Source organism: Euprymna scolopes, chromosome 24 (assembly GCF_053919585.1).
Source record: "Euprymna scolopes isolate OS-2025 chromosome 24, ASM5391958v1, whole genome shotgun sequence".
Classification (NCBI taxonomy): Eukaryota; Metazoa; Mollusca; class Cephalopoda; order Sepiida; family Sepiolidae; genus Euprymna; species Euprymna scolopes.
In genome coordinates, this window is record NC_136505.1 from 5,917,573 (window position 1) to 5,938,458 (window position 20,886).

The following is a 20,886-nucleotide window of genomic DNA, read 5'->3' on the forward strand; positions in this document are numbered from 1 at the left end:
TTAGTAAACAAATAAAAATCCGGTGGCTCCTCAAGTACCAATGTTTCAATTTTAGCAAACCGTTTTTTTTTAAATGAAAACCGGCCAAGGCGTTCTCTGCATGTCTGAAATTTCTACTTATATATATCCATAAAAGTGAAATTTTCTGTGTGTGTATGTGTGTGTCTCTGTGTGTACATTTACTTACAAAACTACTCTGTCAATTGTCAGTCTCTACCGACTCGAGATTTTACAAAAGTTTTATTGAGATTTGGGAAAATATTTTTAATCGGTGTTCGGCCATAAATTTGGCTATAAAGGGATCAAAGTTCAACGATTTGACATTTGAAAAATCTACCAAACTTTTCCGCCAATTTTGAGTCTAAACACTTGAAATTTTAAATGTAGGTTACTTGGGCATTGCTCTAAATTTTTAATTCCATTTGAGCCCTAAACAGTAAAGATTAAGAGGGTAAAAATTGGGGTTAAAGTTTTTAAAAAAATTGACCTCTGCTGTCTATACACAATTACTTACCTCACCAACTTTTGATCTAAACATTTGAAATTTTACATGAAGTGTATTCAGAAATAGGGCAAGCTTTTTAATTGGTTTTGTCCGATAATTTTGCAGCCAAAGGGGTCAAAGTTCAAAAGAGTTGACTTTTGTGTTCTCTAGAAAAATATTAAGTCAATTTGTAGACTAAACATTTGAAATTTTACATAAATGGTATTCAGACATGCAGCAAGCTTTTAACTCAGTTTTGGGCGAAAATTTGGCTGTCAAGATGTCAAAATTGAATGAGTTGTAATTTGCAAACTCTATAAAATTCCTCCGACAATTTTACGTGTAGTAAATACTTAAGATTTAAGATGTAGGTTCCAAACATGAGCCAAACATTTGTATGCATATATACATATACAATTAAAGTTATAAACAGTACTTGGGCCCGAGTAAAGCCGGGCTGAATTGCTATTATATTATATTTAAAGTCTGTAGACTGAATAACCCGTTGAGCCTATCGATTGAGAAGTAATCTCACACGGATTCATTCCAAACCAGACTCCTATCCTTACATCATCAACGCTCTGAGCCCCATCTGGCATCAATTGAGATGGATGGCTCTCGTCTGGTAGAGGCCCCGTGTTTTGACAAACTTTTGGGTTTGACCTTTACTACTGATCTGAAATGGAACACGTACATCGTCTATTGCCAAGGTCGCTGGAAAGATGGTGGGATCTTTCTACCGCTCCAGAACATATGTCACTACTGATGCAATTCTCTATCTATATAAAAGCCAAATACGTCCAAGGATGGAATACTGTTGCCATATCTGGGTAGGATCTGCTAAAACAGCCTATCCTGCCTTGACAGAGTAAAAAATAGACTGCGTGGCTTAGTGGGGGATGCCCTTTTCTCTACCCTGCAACCTCTCTACCACAGAAGAGATGTTGCGAGCATATCCTTGTTTTATCGTTATTTTCATGGCAGGTGCTCATCTGAACTCCAATCTCTGGTCCCCCCCTCGCCAATCTTTCACGAAAAACACCCGTCTAGCCGAACTCACTGTGAAAAATTTCCCCCACTCTATATCTGTGCCTTAATGAAAACGTGGATTCCATGAACAAAGCTTCTTTCTTAGAACTGCACGCTTGTGGAACTCTGTTCCGTCTGCCTGCTTCCCACCGGACTACAACTTGGATGTATTCAAGTCCAACGTTAACAAATTCCTAATGAACCGCCCCCTTAAGTAAATACTAACGTAATATACTTGCAATAACCCTTATCCCTGAGTGGCTTACAGGCTTTGATAAGTGGTGACCACTGTGTAAAAAAAAAACGTTTATAGAATTTTGCTTTGATCTTTGATCTGTGATACGCAATTTAGAACTTTTATCTTCTTTGATCTTTCATATTAAAATGACATATAAGTCTTATTTTTTAACAATCATTCTTTCTTCTTTTTATATTTGTATTTAACGCTTTAGTTTAAACACTCTTTTTTCTAATATTTTATGCTTAAGCTTGTAATGATCAGTGATTTGGTTAAATCGCGCTTAAGTTCTAATAACCCTTTCTTTCGTCTGCCATGCTTAATTTTGAACTTCCGTTTTCTTTATATTTTCGTTCTTGAGTTATAATTCATTTGTCGTTGATCTGTCACGCTTACTTTCTTACTATAATTGCCGTTTTATTTTGCACTTCAGCTGTAACGCTGAACTGATATTTTTGGTATTTTATGTTTAAGTTTAAATCTTCATTTGAGGGTGAGCGTACGCAAGAATACATTTTCAGACATGAAAACTTTCATTTCTTTACATAATGTGTTTTATAAACCAATTGTCCATTTATATCGATGTCTAAAAAACTATTAATAATGAATAAATAGATACGGTTTTTATTAAAACTAAATACATTGCTATTGATTATGTTGTTGTTTTTGTTGTTGTTCATGATGATGATGATGATGATGATGATGATGATGATTTCTCTTTTTTTATGTATTTCAGTGAAAGAAATACGACATTTTCGTTAATTGGGTAAGTACTATATAACTATATATTTTTATAATGGAGTAATCTTTTATTAAGACTCAAAACCAGCTCGAGTGTACACTAGTGACTGAGATACTTTGTGGTGTAAATTGGGTAGAATTAGCTTATTTAAGGGGACGGTTCAACAGAATCTTATTTATATTGGAAGAAGACGACCACGTTGTAGTCTACTGGAAACGAAGCAAGCGGCACAGAGTTCCACAGGCGAGCATTTCAAAGCTTACTTCATGGAATTAGCGTTTAGATTTACGTTTAGAGTTCGGAGAAATTGTTTATAAAAATTGTAGTAGACGAGTTTTATTGTGAATGCTTGGTAGAGGAACACTATACATTAAAGCTCAGCCGGATACCTGCTATGGAAATAATGATAGAGCGGAAAAAAGCTCGGATATCTCTTCTGTAATCAAAGGGTTACAGGGAAGAAAAAGGACGTTCTCTACCAGGTTTGATAACTGGTTTATACTCTGAACTTTGAAACTGAGAGGTTTAGAACTCTAGATAGAACGGTACGAGTAGCCCCTCACAATATGTGGAAACAATACTCAATTTTTTACCTGAAGGAGAAGTAGCTATGAGAGGGAGGACAATAATTAAAGATTGAAATAATTTTTAATTCTAAAATATATATTTGCTAACATAATATGTCGAACGTGTTTAGGGCTGTGCAGTTGAATTCTCAAACTTTTGAAGTACGAAGTTCCTATAAATTTCAGACTTCTTTTATACAGGCATTTTCAATTGTTTTAGACCCTTGAATTTTTTTTTTTTTACACAGTGATCACCACTTATCAAGGCCCGGAAGCCACTCAGGGATAAGGGTTATTGCAAGTACATCACGTTAGTGAGGAGATTTTATGAAGTGTTTAATTAGGGGGACGGTTCATTAGGAATTTGTTAACATTAGACTTGAAGACATCCAAGTTGTAGTCCGGAGGGAAGCAGGCAGACGGAACAGAGTTCCACAGGCGTGCAGTTCTAAGAAAGAAGCTTTGCTCATGAAATCCGCGTTTTGATTTAGGCACAGATATAGAGTGGGGGAAATTTTTCACAGTGGATTCAGCTAGACGGGTGTTTTTCGTGAAAGATTGGCGAGGGGGGACCAGAGATTGGAGTTCAGACGAGCACCTGCCATGAAAATAACGATAAAACAAGGATAGGCTCGCAACGTCTCTTCTGTGGAAGAGATTGCAGTGTAGAGAAAAGGGCATCCCCCACTAAACCACGAAGTCTATTTTGTACTCTGTCAAGGCATGATAGGCAGTTTTTGGCAGCTCCTGCCCAGATATGGCAACAGTATTCCATCCTTGGCCGTACTTGGCTTTTATATAGATATTTTAGTAGGTTATCGCTATACATCTTATAAGATGACTGACTAATTATTATGATCTCAGGGTCAAATGCACAGTTTCAACAGGAATCGAAATGCACCTTACTAAAGCTTAATTATCTCCGCTGAATTTTAAAGATGCAATCTGGACGTGAGTGCATTTTAGAAGAACGATAGGCAATAAAATTCTGTTTTATACGTGGAAAAAATGTCAGGGAAACGTATGGAAGTCTCCCGACTGTTTTATTATCTTGCATGAATAGCCCATCAGCGTTTGAGTGACATAGAGGATTCATTTGGTTTACATGAAGGTCACCACTTATCAAGGCCCAGAAGCCACTCGGGGTAAGGGTTATTGCGTGTACAGTAATCAATGGAATAGTATCGTAATAATCGTTAGTATTGGAGATTTGATAAAGTGTCTTATTTAAGGGGGCGATTCATCAGGAATTTGTTTTTGTTGGACTTGAAGACATCAAAGTTGTAGTCAGATGGGAAACAGGCAGCCGGAAGAGAGTTCCACAGGCGCTTCTAGGAAAGAAGCTTTGTTCATGCAATATCCGTTTTGATACAAGGAAAGCAAGAAGTTTGTAGAGGATTATAATACGTCTGAGAAGAGGAGGAAGTTAAAACACCAGAGTGGATTTCATGGATAAGGACTATCGTGTGTTTATATAGACAATGTGTTTGATGTCAGTGTGGAGACTGTACACACAACTATTCGCGAGGAACTGAAGATGCGGAAGATTTGCGCGGTTTGTCCCGAGGGTGCTCATAGGAGATCAGTAGAAAAACCGTTGTCATGAGCATCCAGATAATTCTCCACTCTCCCTTTATTCCAGACCTTAGTCTCGATAACTTTTGATTGTTGCCTAATCTCAAGGAAAACCTTAAAAGCTGTAGTTATGAGATAATTGAGGAGACGAAAGAGATTGTGATGAAGATTTTTGGCACGCTCATGCTCATGCATATGGCCTTTCAGAAGTTATTGGGGCGGTAAAATATGTTCATTGCAGGCGAATGAGGTTAGTTTGAAGTGGATTAGCGTTTCATGTATGTACTATTAATAAAAGTGCGCATACGAAAAAGTATGGAGACTTATTGATATACAATATACGAGGTGAATATCTCGATGGCATCAATAATTAAATAATTATAATTAAGCATTAGTGAAGCATAAAACCTTTTTTACATAGGCATCACCACTTATCAAGGCATTGAGGTCACTCGATGATAAGGGTTAAGAGTGTACAGTAGAAATTGGGCTATATAGTAATCGTTAGTAATGGAAATTCGGTAAATTTGTTAACTTATATGGAATGGCTCATCAAAACTTGTTTACGTTAGACTTGAAGACAAACATATTGTAGTCAGCTAGAAAGCAGGAAAACGGAAGACAATTCCACAGGCGTGAAGGTCTAGGAAAGAAGCTTTGCTCATGGAATCTACGTGTAGGTTAAGTTTTTTTTCTATATTACAAGAGTGCTTTCAGAATGATTTTTTCTGTTTAAAGCATGACTGAATCATGGTACTTGACATTTGTTAGACTTTAATTCAAGCCATTAATGTATATATATATATATATATATATATATATATATATATATATATATATATATAATTTCATAAAATGAAGAGTAAATTCTATAAAATTCTATAAAATTTAATAAAATACAATTATGAACTTAGTCACTGAGCAGGCAATCAATCGATTTATTTCCCCAATTTCAATGACAATAAAAACATTCGTTGATCATCATTAAATCCAGAGCACTGTACTAGTATAACATATTTATGTTAAAGGTATTCATGAATTTACAATTAAATCAGTTTTGTGCTTTATTTTATCATATAATTTTCTGATATTTATGATCGGTCATTATTTTAAAGTAATGTACTGTTAACGTTGGAAGAGTTCCAATGATATTTTCGCATGAATGGAATCAAAGTAAAATGTCAACGGCGTCAATTTTATAAATCTCTTTTCCACTTTCTCCTGAGATTTTTGTTTAATATATTTTTTTCTCGTGGTTATAATGCAGATGCTATCAAAAAGACCTCATTAGACGTCATACAATGTTTTATGCCAATATTACGTAAAACACGTGTTCGCATGCGTTTTGAAACGATGTATTGTGGGATATTTTTCAAAGATATGTTTGATTATAGTAGTTAATCGATAATTCAGTCTTTTAAAATGCATGACAATATATTATATAATTCCGCTCCATTTCCAAACTTATATATAATAGTAGATGCAAATTCTTTTGATGGTGATAATACACACATCGAAACTGGGACATAAAGTGGAGCAGAGAGTGACCAAATCGGCCAGTCGCCGTCCTCAGAAGAAAGAGCAGCTCATTAGAAAGTGGAGTTACCTAAACTTTACAGTGGCGAGCCCGAAAACAGCAGATATAACAAGACAAAAGCTGTAACAAGACCAACCAGCCGCGCCAGCAGAAAATAAGAGCAATTGGGTCCAAAGGGCGAAATTCCCCGAAGAGTATAGATTCTTCCAAGAAAAATATATAAACCTTACAGATGAGAACACGATTAAATTAGTTCCGGGATTACAGGAGAGCTTAAAGACAGGAAGTCTCACAAGTAACTTCGGATCAGAAGAACAAAGGGCTGACAAGTGTACCAAAAGAAAAATATGATGGACATGATAATTTAGCAAAACATCCCGGCAACGTACATTGGATGGCGAAGTTTTGCCATGTGGGATATCCTTTCGGCCACAGAGGAAACGGAAAAAACGGTAAAGACGGATATCATCTGGAAAGGGATCAGGTGCAAACCGGAATATCTATTGCTGGAATTGTGAAAAACATCTAGGGGCTATTTTTCCAGTACGGAAAGAGGAGGCTGTGAACCCGGTACTCGGCCCTAGGCACATCGCCATCGAAAACTACAAATTGGGGATGAAAGTAAGCAGGAGTGGTTTCAATGCTATACCGGCAGCTAAAGTGCGAGAATTGGGTGATGTCTATAATAGTAGAAGGAAGGAGGCCCCACTGCTGGCACTGTATGTTGCCGGGCCAAATTGCAAAGTCTTACCCAAAAGACTTCCCGCAATCCAACCAGCAGCTACTATTCCGAGGAAAGAAACAGAAGAGGACAAAGAGAAAAACTCCAAAAGAAAAGTGCACCAGTTGGAGTACAGTGGTAAGAAATGTAGAAATCAGCAGTGGCAGGCAGAGCCTCGAACGAGGAAAAAAGGGGAAACAAAAACGAAGTTTCCCTCAGAATCCGAGGTATAGGCTGAAGAGAACAGGTATTAAGCCAAGATGATGATAGCACAACACAAGAAGGCGAAAGAATACCACCACCCCAACCTCAACCACAACCCACCATGAATAAGCAGAACACCCACCCCATCAGGATACCCCCACAACTACACCCGAGGTAGACACCTCAGAGATTGAGCCCTCAGTAAAAGAGGAGCTCCGCAATCCGCAAGTGAAATCAGTCAGGACGGAGAGGACAAGGAAGAGGCCGTTACTGCCCAGTGAAAGAATTTGCGAAATTGATAAGTCTCAGTTACAAACTGAACTAAGTGGAAGCCAACGGAGGAATTTGAGACAATTGGAGTTGACGGAGGTGAACGGGTAAAACGTTCTTTATAACCTTCGTCCGAAAAGAAAAAGGGGCCAGAGTAAAAGCATTATGGCGAATGCTAGCTGAGGCAAAGAAAGCCATATATGAACTCAAATTAGTCGAAATGGAGCATTCATCATTCAGATCGAAGCAAAATGTGAAGGGAGGATCCCTATATATTTTAACCCCTCCCTTTATAGAGCTATGAAATTAACCTTCCCTTGAACGTGGAAGGCCCGAGGAGGTCAGTACACAACAGAATTGCTTACTAGCAGCATCGGTCAGTCCTTCGGCGTCCTAACATCCGAGGATTTCAGACCCGTACTTTACGAATATTACTAGTTAGGGAAGTATGGCAACGACATTAAACCTAGCTACTTTAAATTTGAGAGGCATGAAATCCGGAAGCAAGGCTGCTCGCATGCTGAGGGATCTCGTGGCCCTTGAGGTAGATATAGCTGCATTGTAGGAAACTCACTATGTTTCTGATAGAAATTGTTAGGTGCTGACGGGCGACTTTGACGTGTACTCATCATATGGCAATCTCTATATTTGTTGGGTTTCTGTGCTAGTGAGTAGCACCTTATCTGCAAAGGTTACTGCAGTCCACGCGGACGCTCATGGAAAGTTGGTCGTGGTCGTAATCGATGTTGCCTTTAAAAGCGGTAATTTCCAGATTTTGGCTGTTTACGCGCCTACTGTCGCTGGGAAGAGGGTTTCCTTTTTGTGGCATATGGAGGTATTTCTCGGCGGGTTCGGAGCGAGTAGCTTTAATGGGGGACTAAAATGCCATCCTAGATCCCAAGATAGATATGGTTGGGGTGGTAGTGAGTCGGATAGGTGAGAAAGCAGCCATTCTAACCTGATGGCACGGGCGATCTTGTTGATATGTTCCGTCTGGATCACCTGGGGAGGGAGATATGGGCCTGGCAACCTAATAGGGACTCTCATTCAAGTACCTATTTCGATATAATGTTAGTTAGAAGAGGCAACGTTCCACTGGCTTGGTCATTCCGGCCATAAACTAGTAATGGCCCGTTCGAGAGTAGGTAATAAGCCTAGGTTGGCTGGGCACTGGAAGTTGAACGTCTCCTTGTTGGGGACAGCCGATTCTGGGAACAGCTGACAGCACTAATTCAGCGGGAGTTAGTGGGGCGATATCCGAGAGTAGCTGGTGGTTAAGATTAAGGCCACTATTAAGCGTTTTTGCGTCCAATATAGCCAAAGCCTCGCTTTAACTAGGGCGCGGACGAAAACGCACTTAGATGATAGGCTGACTCGAGCAGTGGCTGGTAGGCATCCCCTAGAGATAGCATTAGTTAAGGGGGACCTCCAGCGCTTTGCTAGCGAACGTTTTGAAGGTCAAGTAGTTAGAGCTAGGTTAAAAAGAGTCTCTAACGAAGCCGTGAACGTTGACGCTGTTGAGCGTACGGCCGCCTTAAGGCGCGGCTTGGATGAGTACATTTGAAAGTAAAAAACCTGGAAGTACGTACTCTTGCATCGACTGGAAAAATTTGCAATGGGTTTCGGCAACATTTGGAAAGCGCTTTACCCAACTACCAAGACTCTGCAGTCAAGAGTTTGGCAGCTATTTATCCGGCTCGCCCCGCCGCACTGCGGCCCGAGCAGCTAACTGTGATGGAATGGCCACGGAGCGTGAGGTCATTACTGCATTGAAGTGAAATCTCCGGGGCTCGATGGTCTGCCCCATGAATTATATATGAGGCTGTTGCCCATGTTTTTTCCTCTTCTGACGGGTGTATATAACCACTGGTTTGCTCAGGGGTCCATCTCTGGACAGGTTACCAAATGAGTGGTTGCACTACTGAACAAAGGAAAGCGGCATAGTGGCGAGCACTTTTATGATTATAAGCCCGTCACTCTGCTAAAGTTGAAGATTTTGTCTCGCGTTCTTGCGAACCGACTGCAGCTTGTGATCGGTGACTTGGTCGAAGCGGATCAGACTTGAGATTCCAAAAAATTTGAACTTGGTGCGCACAATCATCGAGGCGTTAAAAGACGAAAAAAGAGCCGCACAGATCAATTTAAGTCAGTCCAAACCGTTCGATAGAGTCGACCATTGTTTCTTGGAATCTGTTATGGAGACCGTCGTTTTTGGTCCGGACTTCCGCCAGTAGATCTCTGTTCTGTACGTATTCCTGTGGTAGCGGTACAAGTGAACAGTATGTTGTCGGAGTCCTTTGGAGTCTCTCGGTCGGTACGCCAGGGTTGTCCACTGTCGCCTCTGATGTATGTCCTGGCGTTGGAGCCCTTCCTTCTAAAGTTAAGGGACGAGGCGGCTAGACCAGCATTGCGCGACATAGTTTTTTCATGGCGGCAAATTTGCCAGGATGTCATCGTACGCTAATGATGTCACCGTGTTCGTTGCACGACGTAACGATATTAAAGCGGTGATGGAGGCGGTCGCTGAGTATGAAGAAGTCACAGGGGCCGTAGTCAATCGCAGCAAGTCCATTGGCCTTCCGTTGGGCACCTGGTAAGAAATAGATACCTTTCCAGGTGAGTTTGACTGGAGCTATGACCCGGTACGGATAATCGGAGTGTGGTTTGGACCAAGACTCCAGCTGAACAAAAACTGTTCGGAAGTACAGACAAAGGTCAAATCGTCGGTTGGGACTTGTATTCACAGGGGGTTGTCCCTGAAGGGTCAGAGACGTGCACAACGTACGTTTTCCGCTGATCCTTTACGGTTTGTCAGTACTTCCTCTACCTGCGGGAAAGCCGTATGTCCGTAGACAGGTCTGTATACAGAAACTCAGCGAAGGAAGCTTCGAGATTCCTGACCTAGTAAGTCACAAGCAGGCAGAAAGGTTGGTGTTCCTGAGTCGGACACTGGTTGAGCAATTGCACTGGGTAGCAGCTGTGGAACAAGCTTTTCCACAGCTCATATCCGCCCCTGCTGCTAAAGATCGCAGAAGATCAGCGGTGTAATCGCGGTTCCTCTCCGAATGCCGAGCCGCCCTTTGGGCATTGTTGGGATCCAATGGCCTTGCACGGCCTAGGAGGAGGCTATATCGGGATTAAGTGGCGGGGACCGCAAAAGATCCGCTGGTTGAGCGGTTACACATGACGGGGTTCTCTCTCACTGGAATTGGGCACCAGCAAGAACTTTTTAAATAATTCTGATTTCAACATGGAGGCTTGTCCGGAATGCGCTGCCACTTTTTGGCGTTCTTGCCAGTGACTGCGGAAAGGATAAATACATTTCCTTCTGTCCCCACTGCGAGGAGGACGAGGATGAAACAAGGAAGCAAGCCTTTTCTTTTGCAGCGGAGTTCGGAGGCTCTGGGAGTACGTCGAAGAGGTAACTGCTCACATCGAACCCAAGCAGTTGGTGTCACTTTATTTGGTGTACGTCGCCGACATGGACCCGCCGTTTACTGGGGAGAAAAGGTTAGTGTATCTCGCGATCCTAGCAGTAGCTAGGTTAGTGACGCGGGTTACACGCCGTAACATTATTTATTGGGTTGAATATGTTTCTGATCGGCATCTGGTCGCTTACTTTAAGCATCAGCTTAAAGTGAAGATCAGATGCGATTTGGAAAAGATTACATCGCATAGACTTTGATAGGAGATGGGTTCACAACACTAGTGTGTGCTCCAATGAGGCGCTAGGTTTGAGTTTGTTTTCTTACCCTAGATATATTGGTCAGACGGTGGTAAGGTTCTACGGGACCCAACCCTGAGCAAGCTTTACTTAGTGTAGGTTAATTAGGTCTGTAACCACTTCGAGTGGAAAATACTTTATTAGATGCTACACTAGGGAAAGTATGAAAGTTGATCCTTCCCCAGATTTTATTTTTCATCGGCGTTAGAAGAGCTTCCAAAGATGTCCACCCTTTGTTTTGTCTCCGGTCTGTTGCCGCTATATACGTATACTAATCTTTGAGGATTCCCTCTATTCCTATGTCACCCACCCCATCACATTTATTTTCAAAATATTGCCCCTAGGTCCTCCACTCCACAGTAGGGAACGACCTTCTTGCTTTCAACCTTTGGGATCGGAAGACATTGGACGCTCCAAATTTAGAATTAGGTTGGCATTTTGTTTAGTGTGTTTTTTTTCTTTCTTTTTGGGTGTATTTTAGCTTGCATCCCTCCCCATTATCTCATCACCTATTTAAAAACATACCTTCTGTTTGTACATAGTAATGTTATTTTCTTGCAGACATAAACCCACCGCATACGCTGGGGAGATTTTAACTTAATAAACTCAATGGTAAGAATGAGTGGCTTAGTGTAAGCAACTTAATAAAGTCTTTTCAAATACCTAGATTTTAGTTTAGTATGATCCCCCGACGCCCACTTCTCCCTACCGGTTCATGCCTAAGTGTCTTGGACCCCAAATGAGGCTCTGACAGTAGATAATGCCAGGGCCGGGGCCAAGCACTTAATATCGGCCCTAGGTTAATTCGTTGACGCTTAAGTACTAGTGGTATAGTCTATCCACACAAGTAATGAATATTTTTTTTAATTCTCGTGTACATGAAAATATCAATAAAACGTTTTTTATTTGGCTTGTCAAAAGAACAAAATTAACCATTAAAAATTTATCACTAACGAAGTAGATGTTATTAAAATCTACGACATTTGATATTGAGTCTCCCCAAATAAGACCTATGACGTTCGGGGAGGAAAAGTAAAATCACCGATCCGTTCATGCTCCACCCAAAGAGGAAAAATACTGACATACCATTAGGGGTTATCAGTTTGAGATGGGGTTGTTGTTACTTACGAATAGATTTTTCCCATTTCAGTAAATATCAGAAGACTAAGTCGTAAGGTGTTGGTCGAAATCTGGTGGAGCAACCTTAGTTGTTATTCGGTTATGCCGAAAAACCAACAAGTTGTATGCTTTGCGATACATATTGGTATTTTATTTTAGCGTTTTGTATTTCTTTGCACACCCTAACAGGGCAATAACTTCTTCGAAATAACAAGGTTTATTGATATGAAAAAAACAACAACAGTCAACTGTACCAGTGTTCAACAGGCATGTCGTTTTTGAAAATAATTTACTGCAATAAGAAAATGAGAGAGAGAAAGAGAGTAGAAAACGGCTTTGTGGATACGTTTTCGGCAATCCGGAATATCTCCCTTTCCTGTTTTGTCTCAGCGTCATTTCTTTAATGAATGAGCGATATTTCTGACAAAGGGGGAAGACAATGCTTTATAATCGCGAGGAGTAGATGACTAATTCATGTTTCTTGTTCGCAAATAAATAATAAGGGTGCTGGAGGTAAATGTTCTCCTCTTCTAATGTTAGAATAACTTTAGAATAACTACAATCGAGGCCGTCACGTGATCAATTGCAAAATAGAAACTGGTGCATTGAAATTTGATGAATGGAATTTGGACAATTAAGTAGCTATGTTAGTGGGAATTTTTAAAAAATAATTTCCTTCTTAACTAATGCTTCCTCCCTATTCTCTTCCCCATCTCCCTCCTTCTGTGTCTGTCTTTCCTTCTCTAACCAAATCTACTGACCTATTCTGAAAATACTTCAACCTAACTACAAAAATTGTCCAACAAACAAACCAAAGAAACCAAAGAAGCACAACTTACAACGTAGATCGACGCTACAAAGTTTCCATTCTCTAAAACTCTCCTGTTGTTTCCATGTGAGACTTGCATTAAAACAACTGCTTTCTTACTCAATTTTTCTATCTATTTGACTTTACCTCCAAACTCGGCCCTAAAAAAAGCCATTGACATGAAATATGTGACTGAATTAGGGGCATCTCTTCCTGCGGCAGGGACACTTCTGAAGAAAACTGAATCAACTTCACACGTACTTTAAGATATGCTTAACCATACACCAATCTGTACTGTTGCTACAATAACAGAGTAAATGTCATTGACACTGCTGGCTCATTCATCATCTTGTCTGCGGAGATTTCAATGTTTTCAATGTTGAATGGCAACACAAATAACAAAGGAAGATTTTGTGTTGGCTGTTGCTTATGATCTAACAGAGATTGTTAGCGAACCCACTCAGGTACCTGACGCTGACGGACAATTATCAAATCCACGTATTCTTCTAACAGCATGCTCTTAGCTGTATTTATTCTAATTTTTTACTGCTAGAATCTTCTGATCACACGGTTATCAAAATAAAGATAAAAAAGTAAAAAAAAACTAAATATCCCTAGCAGTATGCCGTTAACTGATTACTGGCTCAAATCGAGCAGTATATCCTTAACTGATTCCTAAATCAACCCGTGTTCAAACGTTTATAACAAAACTACCCCTATGCTCTATTTAATAAATGGGTCTGCTATAGCGTCCGATATGAGAGATTAGTTAAATGTCAGTATAGACAATAACTATTTACAGAAACTGAACAACGAGCTATGGTATTTTGTTAAATCTGCCGCCGTCATTGAACATAGACCCGAGGAATTTGTATTGCTTCAGATGGAATAGATGTGTAAAACTAAAGTTGCTTTATAACTCTCAGCAATCACTGCAAAAAGTTATGAGGAAATGCAAGTAAATTATATGTTCAGTCCATCAAATCCAATATAGAACAATATATAATTGCTTCCAATGTATAGAACAATATATAATTGCTTCCAATGTATAGAACAATATATAATTGCTTCCAATGTATAGAACAATATATAATTGCTTCCAATGTATAGAACAATATATAATTGATTCCAATGTATAGAACGATATATAATTGCTTCCAATGTATAGAACAATATATAATTGCTTCCATGTATTGACGCGAATAATAGACAAGGTTATGTAGAGATGCGTGTCTTCTCTCCCGACTATAATTAATGGACCCGATCTGATTTCGTCAGAATCTGACAAAGCGGATCTCATTTCCAAACATTTGCATCAAACTCAACCCTATGCGATCAAGGTCACCTACCTTCAGAATTATCTTCCAAGACCAAAAATAATATAAACGACATCTACATATCTATTTGCGATGTTGCGTATTTATCAAGAACCTTGATGCCAGCAAAGAAACTTGTACTGACACTATTCCAATGACAATACTTAGAAAACTTCAACCAAAACTATCACCACTTTTATTAAAAGCTAATCAATTGATGCTGACAGCATAAATGCTTTCAACTATCTTTAAACCTACAAGTTTGCTTAATATTTATAAATACTAGCGATTGTGCTTCAGCATCTAAGTAGAGACTTATAAAACTTTCTGAGTAAGTTGCTAGAATCTGTATTAAACAACTTACTCAGTAGGAAGTAATATGTTTTCCGCCATGTGAAATATACAGCTGATGTACTGAATATAAGTTTACATGGGATCAGTGAATCTATTGACGGGAAATTTCTCTCTAAGGCAATAACTTTTGGCATAAACAACGGTATTTGGATAAAATTTCAACTTCACAAAATTTTCCTTATAGAATATTGTAAAGGTTCTTACAAACATTTTCAATAGGTTTGTACAAGTAGTCGTCAATGATCAGAACTCCGAAGCTCAACATATCAACGCTGGCGTACCTCAAGCATATAGCCCGGAGCCAACTACCTACCTTATCATCATAACTGTTTCCGAAATCACATTCTGAGTTCATTTATCGACATAAAAACAGACGATACTACCACTTATAGTCTCACTTCAAAAACTAATAATGATGAAGATCTCTCTGATTTTTTACTCCGACCACGAGTACATCTTGCCATTGGGCCAAATGTGGCTGATGTTTTTGTACTTATTGAATGTTCTCTAAATTTTAACAACTGATTTAGGGTATTTTTGTTGGATCAGGAAATGACATTTTCATCAATCAGGTTTTATTCTTGTGTTGTTGATTTGATAAACATCAGGCCTTGTGACAAAATCGATTGCATTTTTATGGTATCATCAGTTAATTTGTGTCAACACATATTTTAATATCTTTTTAACAGTAACTATTTTTTCCAAAACCATATATTGAGTAGCTGCTATAAACATTGATTAGCTAAAACTGAATGGTGGGCATTGATAAAGGTAAGTACATTTAAATTGCATGATGCTAAACCATTGTGAAAATTTCAGGGCTTGAATTTCTGTTTCATAAAACTTCTGAAATGCTCAGCGGGAGGGTGGTATCTCTTTAGATTTGAACAATATTCAGCTATCATGAATGCGTCTCAGCGACCCTGATACCTGGTTTCCATTTCAGATCCGTATGGAATTACTTCCCCTGATTGTCACTCATAAAAACTCAGGTTCAAATGAAATCAGTCTATATGTAAAAATAGGTAGTGCATCTCGAAGCTCATTTTCAGCCCAGGGTTTTTTTTAAGCAAGCAGCATAGTGTTGACAAGGTCTACGTAGTTTTTCGTCTTATTGTTGCCAACAAGTTTTTAACAACAAGAACAAATGGCAATGCCTTGCACGCTTTCAGTTCCACTTTTTTTAATAACGTTTTTGAAATTTTTATCTCTACTGATCCGCCAGATCTAAGGATTATCAAAGATGCCAGCTTTAAACTTTTCCATGATCAATGCTGGAAAAGGCTGACACAAGTAAGTGAAGCAGTCTCTATTCTTGCCTAGAGCCTTGTTTTATTTTCTTTTATTAGGCTGAGCTTAATGCGCAGCGGTGGGAAGTGTAATGTGCTTTGTCCATTAGATAACGTCGATGACGTTTATTTTTTCGCAAAACTACATCTCGCACAGATGAGCACTTTATTGTGTACGCTGGCAACCAATATTTTGAAAGTTTTGGGGGTGTCATGATCTGAATGCGATCTATTTTCGATATAATCACAGAGAAGTATCAGACCTGAATACTCTGTTTAATTACAATAAATATTTTAAATCAAAACAAGTATTTGACATGACTTCTTACGCCTAGCAACTTCCAAAATGCTTCACACATCCGCACACATGAACAAACTCGTAAAAACGAAACGTGTGCCCATAGCTCGAAAATTCTACCTGATTGGGCAAAGCCAATGTGATCTTTCGAATTCAGCGCATTATATTCGTACTACATAAGCTGAAAAAAAAGGCATCAACACATTTGTTGTTAACCAGTATTATTTTAACGCAAAAAAGTATACTGCCACAATTGATAAGAATGATTGTCGTCTCAATAATGCATTTTCTTAGACAAGCTTCTGGGGGTTGAACTTCACTCGTGACCTCAAATGGAACGCTTCAGAAAATCTGTTGTTAAGGTCGCTGAGAAAATGGTTAAATAATCCTACCGTTCTAGAAGATATCTCATTCCGTACGCAATCCTCTATTTGTATAAGAAACACATTTGTCATAAAATTGAGTACTATTGTCACATATAGGCATGCATCCTTTCCTGCCTTGTCAGGGTTCAAAACCGGGTTAGAAACCTGGCAGGAAATGCCACTTCTCGCTCCCTTTTGCACCTCTTTTTTATATCAATACCTTGTGAGAATGTTTTTAGTCCATCGTTGTAACCATGGTAATTACTTTTATACGTTCAATATGTAATCATTTTTATCTAACTCCCACAAAAAAATAACCACTATCAACAATTTACACCAAACTCTATCTATGCCAAACCTAAGCTAAATTCCATAAACAAAGTATCCCTCCTATAACTATCTGATTATATCTAAAACTCAAATGTAAACATGTTCTATTTACGTCGTTGCCTTTAAGTAATTAAATTCTACATAATTGCCACTATTAACGATCACTACGCGATAATATCAGTAATTACCGTTCACTCAGTAACGTTTATCCTAGAGTGACCTTCGGTGCTTGAAAAAATGTATAATGAGGTATTAAGACTATTCTTTATTTATATTTATAAAAAAAATATAAATTACGTCATTTTTTTTTAAATAGATTAACGTTTATATGACGTTAAAAAATCTTACTCTCTTTTACAACACTATAACTTATGAATTTCCAACGAGGCTTTCGTTCTGAAATAGAACAAAGTCATCTTTTTATTGCAAAAAATATATTTTTAAATATTCTACGATTTTCTTTTCTTCAGTTCATTCAGCCAGTCTTACTATAAAGTTGAAGGGCGTGTGCTTTAGTCTGTTTCTTTTCTATCTCTCTATCTTTTTAGAATAGTATTTTCATTATTCTCAACATAATGAGGTATTAACACAGCAATTGATATACGACTATACAGACAGTATTATATATATATATATATATATATATATATATAGAGAGAGAGAGAGAGAGAGATAGATAGGTAGATAGATAGATATAAATATTTTATGTTTATGCAATAGCTTGAATCGTGATGAAACCTTCTTACTTATATAAGTAATATACGCCTTAAACTGGAACTTGGTGAAGTGATTCTCAGAGCACTATTATTTGTATTGACTCATCAAAAACCACTTTCGTGTTGTAGTCAGAGATGATACCTTCTCCCTTAATCACACTCTCATTCGTCTTTCTCTACTGAAAATTGTTGATTGCACCCGAATTTCTTATTTGTCTTTCTAAAACATTCACAGGACGAACTCATCCTATTATCCCCACCTTACAAATATTTTAATCCGTGCGCTTTAATCCAAATGAAATGCCATAGATATATGTCTTTTCTAAGAATTCACCCACTTTGTCACACATTTGCATGCACCTGTTTCTATGTGTATTATAAAATATCGACTTCACAGCTAATGTGATCAAATACTTCTCTTAAGCAATCAGATTTTGTCAGCTGTATTCACGTCTCTTAATTCCATTGGCAATCATTTGACTGACAATATAATTAACCTTTACCTTCGACTGGCATTTGATGTTGATAAGTTGTGAATTATAAATATACAAATGGTGAATATACTGATTGTACAAGTACGAATTACTTAAGATGTCTACATAGTTATGGCTGACAAAATTAGCTCAAGCTTACACTATAGTTGATATAGTGTATCGTTCACAATTTTGCATTGAGATTCTCGAGGTCGACGTGAATATTTGCAAGTTTTACAAGACACAGCAAAATGATGCTGGATGTTGCGTCGGCATGAAAGCTGCTGGAATAAAATCTTAGATGAGGAGAATGGTTCTAATATTTTACTTAGTACAAATTGTCATTGGAAAATCCTGTAACATAATAGAAATGAATGTAATCTTTTGGGAAATAATTATTTTAAATATCTGTAGCATTATACGTTAATAAAGAGGAAACAGTGTAACGCTTAGATATGTTTCCTTAATACACGTTAAAAGCTATCAGTTAGCCAAACTACAAGTTGCTTTTATCTTTAGTAGTATTAGCAACTGGGCTCAGATACTTACTTTTTCGCGCACTAATGTTTCATCTATGACTTCTAATACATCATATATGATATTATTATACGAAAAATTATTCACTTTTTCATTGGAATTCATATTATTGCGTTGTCACATGACCACTTCACTTGCCCAGGAATCTCTCTAAACAAGGAAAGCATTGTAAACTATGAGTTGTAATATTGGATTTGTAAGGTTTCAGCAACATTTAACCAAGCTCTGCTTGATCTGAGAAACAAGAAGTTCGCCTTCAGATTTAAATTAATATGTTACAATAGCAACATATTAATTTAAATCTGAAGGCGAACTTCTTGTTTCTCAGATCAAGCAGAGCATGTTACAATAGCAACACCTTGGCTGTTATATGGAAATAAAACTCGGCATCTCAAAATCATACAAGATGAATAATTAGGTACGTTTGACTCTAATTGCGTCATAAAAATTCGAGAGACCAAATGGCATGATCAAATTAGCAACCAGGAGCCAATGTTCGCACTAATCAACAAATAGTATCGTCAAAAATGTGTAAACAACGTTTAAATTGACTCAGACACACTCTAAGATTGGCACAAAAGAGAATTTCCACAAAGTGCTTCCATATAACTCTGGCGAAAAAAGACGAGGATGGCAAAATGATTGGGAGCATTTTGTGAGAGATTTGATTGTGACAGGAAAAATTCGAATTTGGTTTCAGATCAAAAGCGATGTCATGCTGTGGTTGCCTAATGATTCGCAAATGTAGTTGTTTCTTAGTTTAAGTCCAACCACATCACAACATGCATTCTTCACGACATGGATTTTTATTACATTTTCTATTATAACCATATCAATATTTTTAATGTCGTGAAGAATGCATGCTATGATGATTATTAGAGATGGCTTTATCTTGGGTTTTAATTACATTTTCTATTGTAACAATTGTCAATGTTTTTAAAGATAAAGCAATCTCTAACATTACATTATTTATGTTCTTTCTATTAATATGATCTGTTATGAGTAATCCTTTTTAGTCCCTATATTCTCTCGACCTTTTAAAGCACTTAGGGTTATATTTATTACATAGGGGCTAAATCTTATGTAGGTCTGGAGGACAAGCTATGATAAGGATTTAGTATTAAATAGATTGTTCATGATCAGTTATGGCGGAATTCGGGTAGGGTTAGACCATATAATATGACGACTCGGCAGAAACTTATTCACATTAGGTTTGAAGATTGACATGTTATAGTCAGCCGGGAAGCATTCACACAGTATTCTGTTCCACAAACGAACGTTTCATGGACTTTTCATTTAAGCTTCTAACATAAAGTTAAAATGGACACAAATATTCACACCTCGTCAATTGTTCTTTAAAACCCAAATTAAAGAATCAACTTAAAAAAAAGTTACTTCCAAATATTTTGTTCATGCAGAAGCAACCATTGATTGTTATGCAGCATATACACGTTACCACACCAGTTCTCATTACGCCTACCAAAGATAAACAACATTTGGCGTCGTCAGTACGGAATGAGTAACTATTTGGGAATACCAAACGCTGCATGTTTGAGGAGGTCGACACGTTTCTGCAAGAACGGCAAAAAAGAAAGTAAACGCCCTCATCTCCCAGGAGAGAGATCTACAAGTACCGATCGTGAATTTGGTATCCCCATGAAGCTTCTGTCTTCGGAGAAAGCCGGTCCAGCGCGTAGAGTTAGTGACGCTGCGTAAATCATTAACTATCGTCAGAACGACATTTTAAAGGCAAACGCAACTGTCTTCTTCCTTTTCAGCTTGAGAAGAAACCATCGTGTCACAATTGCATTTCTGGATCGGATCGGAGGTTGCTTCATAGCCGTATTTCGGTTGTCATCTTCAAGGATGAAAATGTTCGGCTCGCATCCCGTCGTTTTATTTCTCATGAGCTGAAGTTCTCAAAGGATAAGATAAAAGGATTGAAGAAATGACACGAAACAGGTGGTTTTGCCATTTTATTACTTTTATTATGAATCCTAAACACACCACGAACATTGTGTATAAAAGATGTATGCATATAAATGGTTACACATATATTACAATATATATATATATATATATATAGGCAAAAAGAAAGTCCGCACTTGTAATTTTTCAAAATCAGTCAAATTTAAGCTAAATTTAATGTAACTGTTTAAACAAACTATAACACATTTGATTTGCCTTTTAT

The 20,886-nt window shown here is 38.1% G+C and overlaps 1 protein-coding gene across 1 annotated transcript in view; it reads left to right on the forward strand.

Annotated features, from left to right (window-relative positions):
• The first annotated feature begins 2,485 nt into the window (after positions 1–2,485).
• The window catches only part of LOC145246459 (growth hormone secretagogue receptor type 1-like), a 601,437-nt gene continuing 583,036 nt past the window's right edge, over positions 2,486–20,886 (forward strand). Inside the window, exon 1 of the mRNA XM_080108077.1 lies at positions 2,486–2,517. The gene's annotated coding sequence lies outside the window, so the exon portion shown is untranslated. The remainder of the gene's footprint in view (positions 2,518–20,886) is intronic.